Source organism: Kryptolebias marmoratus, linkage group LG6 (genome assembly GCF_001649575.2).
Source record: "Kryptolebias marmoratus isolate JLee-2015 linkage group LG6, ASM164957v2, whole genome shotgun sequence".
NCBI classification, from domain to species: Eukaryota; Metazoa; Chordata; class Actinopteri; order Cyprinodontiformes; family Rivulidae; genus Kryptolebias; species Kryptolebias marmoratus.
Genome location: NC_051435.1, coordinates 18,271,634 through 18,280,366, shown reverse-complemented (window position 1 = coordinate 18,280,366; position 8,733 = coordinate 18,271,634). Strand labels below are relative to the sequence as shown.

Genomic DNA, 8,733 nt, shown 5'->3' with positions numbered 1-8,733 from the left:
TCAAATCCTCCTTTTCAAAGTCAGCCGACAAAAAACCAAACACACTCAAACGACCAGAAAAAAAAAAGATAATAATCAACCAGAAAAAAATGGATCCATTTTGACAGCCAATTTATGATCTACATCATTTCTAGAAAGGGAAAAAACCCACAATGCCCCTGCTGGGTGCAGCTTTGGCATGGAAAGAACTAGTGATTTTTTTTTTCTTGACAATTTATTACTATTTTTGGGCATTTAACATCCAAAACTATTACCAAATTTATCAAGAAAATTTAAACACCATCAACATGTTAAAACTTGTTTCTCTGACTAAAGTTTTACTGTTAAAACAGAAAATCTGCAAAGCAAACATATAGTACTTTGATTTTTTGAGAAGAAAAAACTTAAATCTAGGTTTCAAGGACCAACAATCACTAATGTTACGAAATTTGACCAAGAGTTGTAAAGACTCAAGGAAGAATAAAGTACTACTGACACATTAATCCTGTCCTTTAACACCAAATCAGCACCTTTTATAATAAGTTTTAACACTGAAAGTCCACTTTGCTTCAATACTTTAAACTAGATTACAATTGTTGGACTTTTTTTTGATCATTTTTAAGAAATAAATTGAGTTGTACTTGCACCAAAATGATAGGAATATGTATACAATTAATCAGTTATTCATTACTATATTATAATTTTATTTTTATGTACCATTTTTTGTCTGCCTGTTATGAGTAGTCCATTAACTTTCTTTATTTTAGCATCTGGTTCAAAATCAATTAAAACACTGGTTATATATAAAGAGTTATTTTCTTAAATTTTACTGTCAGTTCTATTTTATCTTAACTGAATGCAGTTTTCTAGTCCAATCAGAAGACGGAGTGTACTTTTATGTCAAACAGTCTGTTTGTCGCTTCCTGTAAAAAAATAACTGTCTGAACTGCAGCTGCTAAACTAACACAGTTTGATTGATAAGCTTTAAAAAAAAATAAAAAGAAAGTTCAGGGACAAATGTGTTCCCGTTTCCACTGCAGAGACAGCATCCACCAAAACACGAACAAATAACTGGAAAACATTTCATAAAATGATGCAATATTGGGATATATCCCATGATCTGTTAGTGTTTGGAGTTATTAATGACTCTCAGCTACTACCACACCTAACTTTAGCTCAGTCTCTGTAAAATTGATTGAGTTCTAGCCATTTTTGTCTTTTCTAAGGTGGGCCCATTTTGAAATGGTTGCAGAGGTGACTTCCTGAATGTTTCATTAAAACCTGTTCCTGTACATTTCGCTTTAAGTACAGAGAAATTAATAAAGCATTATTCTCCACCTTCACCTTTATCAGCGAGCGATAAAAATAACATTTAGTGAGGAAGGATGAACTCGATTCAGCAAAACCAGAGAACAACCACAGGTAAGAGGTTCTTCCTTATTTCAGCAAAAGGTATTCGAGTTCCTTAACTGGAGTCTTTCCCCCTCTGCATCGTTTCCTTGTTTGTCTTCAAATACATTCGAAAAATGGCGAACATTTCCTTTAGAAAGTTTTCCTGATACCAGCCTGTCATGGCATTAATTAAACAATTAGAGTTAATTATTGTCACCTGTTGAACTTCCTGATAGGTCCAACGTCTGACAGACGAGGTCTGCTTCCTCCATGTTGATGCATCAGAGAAATTCAACAAAGTCACATGTTCAACCACAAAAGCCTGCTCAGAAATTCTTTGCATTACTTTCATCAGGTTTGAAACAGTTACGAATTAAATCGTGACTTTGATGCTTCTGCACAAACCAAACCGTTCAACTAAAATCTGGACAGAGGTAAAGCTGACTGGGAAGCACTCAAATGGATCACCATCCACAAGACTACAGCTTTAAAACTGAATTTATAAATAAATGTTGGACCATATGTTGGAAATAAAGTCAGTCATTTTTTTCCTCCTAATAACTATAGCTGTTAGCTAGATTGACTTCCTGTGATCAGTCTGGTGCTGGTTTTTTACTATTTTTACTCTTTGATTTAGGAGATATCACTCTTCAAAGAGACACTTTCTTTGTCCTCAGTCTTCACACACGCTCTATTAGAGGCAGACAGAATAATCACGCAATCAATTTTTATAGGACAATATAGAGTACTTTAAAAAAATAAAGTAAAATCTGCAATTGGCCATGCCTGTACATAATCAATCAGTTACAAACTTTAAAAAAAAAGGTGGTTGACAAGGATTTTTGGTCTTAAATGACTTATTAACCTTGTTTGTCAACCAGCAACAGTTTTGTCCGCCTGAAAAGCTGAGGAGTTTATACAGCTCCACTCTTATGACCAAATTTGGTCATTTCCTGCCCTAAAAATAGAACAAGGTGTGAGCGGTTGAATACCAAATGCTTACAAACTGTGACGTTATGCATTTTCTATTTACAGCCTATTTTTGCACTCCGTTACAGGTCACAAATGAAAACTTGCAATGACGTCAACAAAATCCACATTCTCGTTTTTTTTAAAAAAAACTTACGAAGACTTTCACAAGAGATTCTACCGCTGGTTATTTGAACCGTGGATGTGCCTCTGTTTAATTGGTTAGATAAGATTTTCAAAAGATAATCTTCTAGCATATTAGACTGTTGATAAGATCAACTAAAACTTGAATGTAAAGTCGTCTGACATGAAGACTTGGAGCAAGTTTTAAATAACCACAAATGGGGGCATCTGTACGTTGATGGAAACAACAAATTAAAACTTTAAAACCTGACATGATACAGGATGTTCCAGCTATTTAATGGCACACTTTTCGGTTAAAATGCAGACTTTTTTCATTTTTTTAAACTGAGCGTGCCAAGACACAAACGAAAAACAAAAATATCTAATAATTAACACAAGAACAAAACTTTCCTATCTGTTTCTAACTTCAAATTTGAAAGATATTAAGAACCAAAGGTTTCCCATCTGCAATCTTGTTGCGCTGGTTTTAAAGAGGAACAGGTCTTAAAGCTTAAAAACAACAACTTTAATTTAACTGTTTATCGGGGAGAAGCTCTAGCTGGTTTGACTCTGACAAAGATAAACTTCTGTAACAAGACAATCCTTGGGCGTTATTTTGTCTACTATTTATTGACTTTAAAAAACAGAAACACACACCCTTAATTGTTAATTAAAGTCCAAATTTAACCCATTGAAATGGCTGCAGGTGGTTAGATTGACAATTAGGACAACCTCCAGGTGTTCCAAACCAAAAACACCCAAATAATAAACTGAAGCAAACAAATAAGCACATTCGTGCTGATACAAAAATTTGCTTTTTATACAAAAAGTAATATAATTAACAAATCAAGGACAGGTCACGGTTGTGTAATTGCATTTGGAATGCCAGAAAATATAAGAAGAAAACAAGAACAGTGGTGCTATTTGGGGGGTTAAATGTAGAGGTTGACCAATATGAGATTTTCTGTGGCAAATGATGATTTTTACAAATCAGTGCAGCCAATGGCTAATATAAACACAATTATTTTTATTTTTTTATAATGAGTATTTGGCTAAAATAAACGTATATAGCAACCCTTAAAGCACTAAAAAGTAAGCTGGTAGTATCAGCTGTTGCTCCATCTTTATTTTCCTACTTGGTAATTGATTAAATGTGCTAAGGCACGATTATTTAAAACTCTCCAATATCGGCTGATGAGAATGGGTCGAGTGAATAATCGGTCTGTCTCTAGCCAAATTAGGCAACAACCTAATGAATCATCTGACAAGAAACTTCTGAACCTTTACATGACTCTAAAAGGAATCCATCTTACCAGAGATGCAAGAAATACTTGAACCACTTTAAATGTTTTCTTGAGTTTTACTGAGAAACTTGGAAGGCGGCTTTCTATTCGCTGCAAAGGGTTTTCTTCCTTCAGAAATATTTATGTGAGTGAAAGTTGTGCAACCTGAGTAAAAGCAGCGCGACAGGAAGAGTCCCAGCATGTGTGTGTGGAGTTAGGCTGCTTGTCAACACAAACACACAACACTTGCAGCTATGAAGACTTTTTAAAGTCGCATTCTGGTTATTGAGTTTTTCCCTTTAATCCTGCTTTTTGAAATCAGCGCAGCCTCTCTGACGGAGTCGTAAATTAACTGTGTGTATCTGTGTCTGTGTGTGTGTTTAGCCCAACCTGCTGCTGTGTTGACTTGTTTGACTCGAAGTTAGACCCTCTCTGTCTGACAGACTCAAACTCTCCCCAGACTCACAGCAGACAGCGAGCAGCTCCGCTTCACTCACCGTCATGTTTGTCCGCTCTCTGCGCGTCCGCTCCCAAACTGTCAAAGAATTGACCAAACTTTTCTTCTTCTTCTACTTCTTCTTCTTAAAAACACTCCAACATTCCTGCTTCCGCTTCCTGAAACAAGTAAGAGAGCGACAGCGGCGGCGGCGGCGGCGGCGTGGAAGGAGGAGAAGGAGAGGAGGGGGGGGGGCGTGTCCTCTGAAGGCGGCAGCGGGGAAACGGCGACATCTACCGGAGGAGCTCCGCAAGCGCACCCGCTGAGCTTCATTCTCCGGATGCGTCTGCTGCTTTGTTCTTCTGTTAGCAAAATATCTCACGAACCACTGCATCGATCCGAGCAAACACAAAAATAGCTACAACTCAGTCAGTTTTACAGATGTTGAGCTACAATTTGGTGTGGTAGTGGCTGAGAGTCATCCTCAACCATATACAGTTAATTTAATCCACGTAAAGTCACCTTTCTTTAATCCTTTTACGACTTATTACTGTTTAAATTGATTTTGTATGGTGTTTATTCGCTTGTTTGTTGGTTTCCCACACGCCAAAGTCGCAAAACATCCCCCCCAGATTTGCTCATCTATGAGCCTCAGACTTTTTGCAAAGCACTAAACACATTGTGCTGGTATAGAGAAGGAAAGGCATCATATCATATCACCAGAATACTTTCCAAATGACCACACCTGGTGGATGTGTTTAATCATCCACCAGGTGTGCATACATATGCACCTAAATGAAAACACACTAATCAGACATACTGATCGATGCAGGGATATATGTGGCACACAGGGAGGTTCTTGCATACCCTGTGATAATGATTAAACCTTGATTGAAGAGAATTTTAGACTCCCCTTTTACTGCAGTAAGTGTGCTGGATATAGTAGTTCTTTCTGCACAAATGTTTGCTGAGCTTGCAGTAGTAATAGTAGCAGTAGTTCTGACTTCCATGTTTATTGATTTGAGTATATGACCCGAAATACATCCATCTGCAGCACTGGTCATACGTGGTGCTGCTTGGGGAATTCATTTTGTACTTTCTCTGTAAACCTATGTAAACTAATAAAAGTTTAAAAAGTTAAAACAATAAAAGCGTTTTAGGTTTAGCAAATATGAACATGTTCAATATGGTGAGAAAATATGGCTTACAGAATTTTTTCTTTTTCTCTCTTTTTTTTTAAGCTGTTTCATTTTTCTAAAAAATCTCAGGGTGACTTTGTGATTGCAATAGTGTGAAATGTTTCTGTAAACATAAAGAGCTCTGTTTTCAAAACTGTGCCCAAGCAATCAAATGCAACTAAAGAGAAAAAAAAGCAAAAATAATCAAATAAAAAGTCTAATTGAATTCTCACAAAGCTATAGAAAAACAAACTTAAATTTTGCAATTTTTTTTTACTACACTGTGATGTATTTTGAGATTAAACCATGTGGTTCATGTCCATGTTTGAAAAAGAGAGAAGAAAAATAAAAATATGGGGTGATTTTTGTTTCATGCAGTAGCTGCAGTTTGCCTTTAGATGGAAACCAAACACTTTGAAACTTTGGAATATTCTCAGCCGCGCTGCTGCTGCCACCTGGGTGATAATCAAACCTGTGGTCAGCAGCTTTCATGGTTTTATTGAAATGCATTATAACTGCTTGCTGAGCCCACCAAGACAACATAAGATCAAAAATCAAGTACATGCGCTTAAATAGCCAGATTATGTCTTTTAAAGTAGTGTTTCATAAATTCACTTAACTTTTATTATGCATTATTCTGGAGTTTGGTGTTACTAGATATTTTATTGTGTGTGTTTAATTTATAAATAGGATAGTCTGACCTCTTACACAGACACACACACACACATGCAGGAGTATATAATAATAATTCCTATTCAGCAGTGAGTTGCTTGGTGGTTTGTCCTCTTTGCTTTGAATTTGTGCGTTTTTTGGTTTGTGCTTCTTGTTCAACAGAGCATTAAAGTGTCTTTAACCCAGAGAACAAAGTGGAGCATGAAGTTTTACCCTCACCCTTCGAAGCAGCAGAGAGTCAGAGGCATTGACTTGAAGTTAAACATTAGCTGTCAGAGAGTTCACATGGAAAGACACATGGGTCCTCCAGAGCTGCCTGGTAACCAGCTGCTCCCACTATAACAGCATTTTTACTGCTGGACATCCTGGTCCAAAGTCTGCGTCTTCTTCATCGCTTCCGCAAGTCTGATTTTACTCAATGTGCGATCAAAGAAATTTCACGAATGGCCACAACCTACTAAGAGAGGGGAAGAGATGATAAATTTAATTTTAAAAAAAACTGATCTCTCATTGAGGACATTCACAATGTTTCACTCAGCCCTGAAGAAATTAGGATTGCAAATGAAAATTTGCCAATTTTATCACCAACTAGTCAACAGCTGCAGCCCAGTGAGATGCTAAACTTAAATATTAAACATTTTGTTGGACCTTTCATCCACCTGTGCTAAAAGTACCACGGGAGAAAAGTAGCTACGGGTCACTAAAACCTTTCGTTAAATCTGATCAAACGTGAACATCATGTTGTTGATTTCTCATGAACATCTTGAAATATTTTTCTTCAGATGAATTTCAACATTTGGCGACGACCTCACGAGTGCATTTGGTTTTTTTTTTAATAAAATCTGAAAAAGCTTATTTTAACTTAATTAAATCACAGTTTTACACACTTTGACCATCCTTTAGAAAACACTTAAGCAGCCTGCACAGTGGAACAAATAATCAGACAGCAAAACTCCTACATTTTGGAGCTCCTTTAGAGAAATGATGGTAATGTTGGGGCTCCGGTTTGTTTCTAGGTTTGTTGTCATCAGTTTTCCTCAAAACTTAGAGATAGGATCCACATCACAGCTGAGCTGAATATACAACTAAGGAACAGCCATGATGATTTGTTCCAAAGCCAACAATCAGAGTAATGCCTACATGTATTTTATACAAACAAACACTCAACAACATGTCCACTGATAGGCTGGATATCTTTATTTCTGACTTTGAAGAACAATGAAAACACAACTTATGCAGTTTGTCTGCTTGTAAGGTGTAACTATAATGGACAAAGATCTGTGTTGTGTTGAAGTGTAACATTTCCTTCATGTTTAATGATTTTTTTTTTTTTGTACTGGGCTGTAATTTGTGTTCACCTGCCAAAGACTGCAGATGGAAAGTAGCCAATAGTTAATTTTGGTTCGGTGCATCTTTTCTTTTTGCATAATTTTAATGCTGGTGTTCTTTTTGACTGACCTACCTAATCTAATTCCTGTACATGGGATGTGAATGTGACTCCGCTAAGTTACTTTTTTCTCATCTCACTTTGTGTTGCATTAAAACACCTTTTTTTATTGCTTCGTTCAAAGACAGATTTTACTCTCACCACTAGAGGGCAGTATCCCCGGAAAAAGTATCTGTGGGTCAGGATAACTGGTTTGGTTTCGACACTTAAGTTACATGGTTAGAGTTAGGAGGAAATCAGTTTTTGAAAAATGGCAATATTTCATACTGTTGAACAAGCTGATGCACAAATATCTGCACCATATTTTATTATGACAAGAAAAAAATGCTTCATCCTGATCATTCTCACATCCCCCACATTAGTCTGAGATGATTTTTGTTTTAAATGTTGCTACACACACACACACACACATATATATATATATATATATATATATATATATATATTATCTATTCCCTTTTCAGAGATTGCCACAGCAAGTCCTCCTCATCCATTTAACTCTGTCCTCTGTGTCCTCTGTCCTCACTCCAACTCCCTCCATGTCCTCTCTAACTGCATCCATATGTCTTCTTTGTCTTTGTACTGGCAGCAGCATCTCTAACACCTTCTACCAATATACCCACTGTCCCTCCTCTGAACATGTCCAAACCATTTCAGTCTGGCCTCTCTAACATGATCTATCTATCTATCTATCTATCTATCTATCTATCTATCTATCTATCTATCTATCTATCTATCTATCTATCTATCTATCTATCTATCTATCTATCTATCTATCTATCTATCTATCTATCTATCTATCTATCTATCTATCTATCTATCTATCTATCTATCTATCTAAAAATATAATATAATTTGAAATTTATAAAAATGATTTCATTGTCCAATTTTAATCTTCAGCAAGACAGTCAATGTGCCAGTTAATAACTATTTGACATCATCAACAAACTCATGATGATGATGATGATCATCATCATCAGTTTATATGATGATGATGATGATGATGATGATGATGAGTAGACCTCACCATCCTAATGGGCGAGTGGCCGAGGCTACATTGATGACAGTGAGGAATGATCAACATCTTTTCCCAGCACTAGTAAGTAGTATGAATAACATCATCTTCATCACTAACCATGGCCCTTATTAATCTTATTTAAATATGTTAATACCATAATCTTAATTTCATGCATTTTTCTTTCAGAGGCAGACTTCAGGTGTGTGTTTGCGTTGACAGATGGTCAACTTTCCTCA

The 8,733-nt window shown here is 36.3% G+C and overlaps 1 protein-coding gene across 2 annotated transcripts in view; it reads right to left on the bottom strand.

Annotated features, from left to right (window-relative positions):
• itprid2 (ITPR interacting domain containing 2) overlaps positions 1 to 4,400 on the bottom strand; it is a 41,602-nt gene extending 37,202 nt beyond the window's left edge. For both annotated transcript variants that reach the window (XM_037976076.1, XM_017410331.3), the window contains exon 1: positions 4,244 to 4,400. The gene's annotated coding sequence lies outside the window, so the exon portion shown is untranslated. The remainder of the gene's footprint in view (positions 1 to 4,243) is intronic.
• Between the last annotated feature and the right edge of the window lie 4,333 nt (positions 4,401 to 8,733).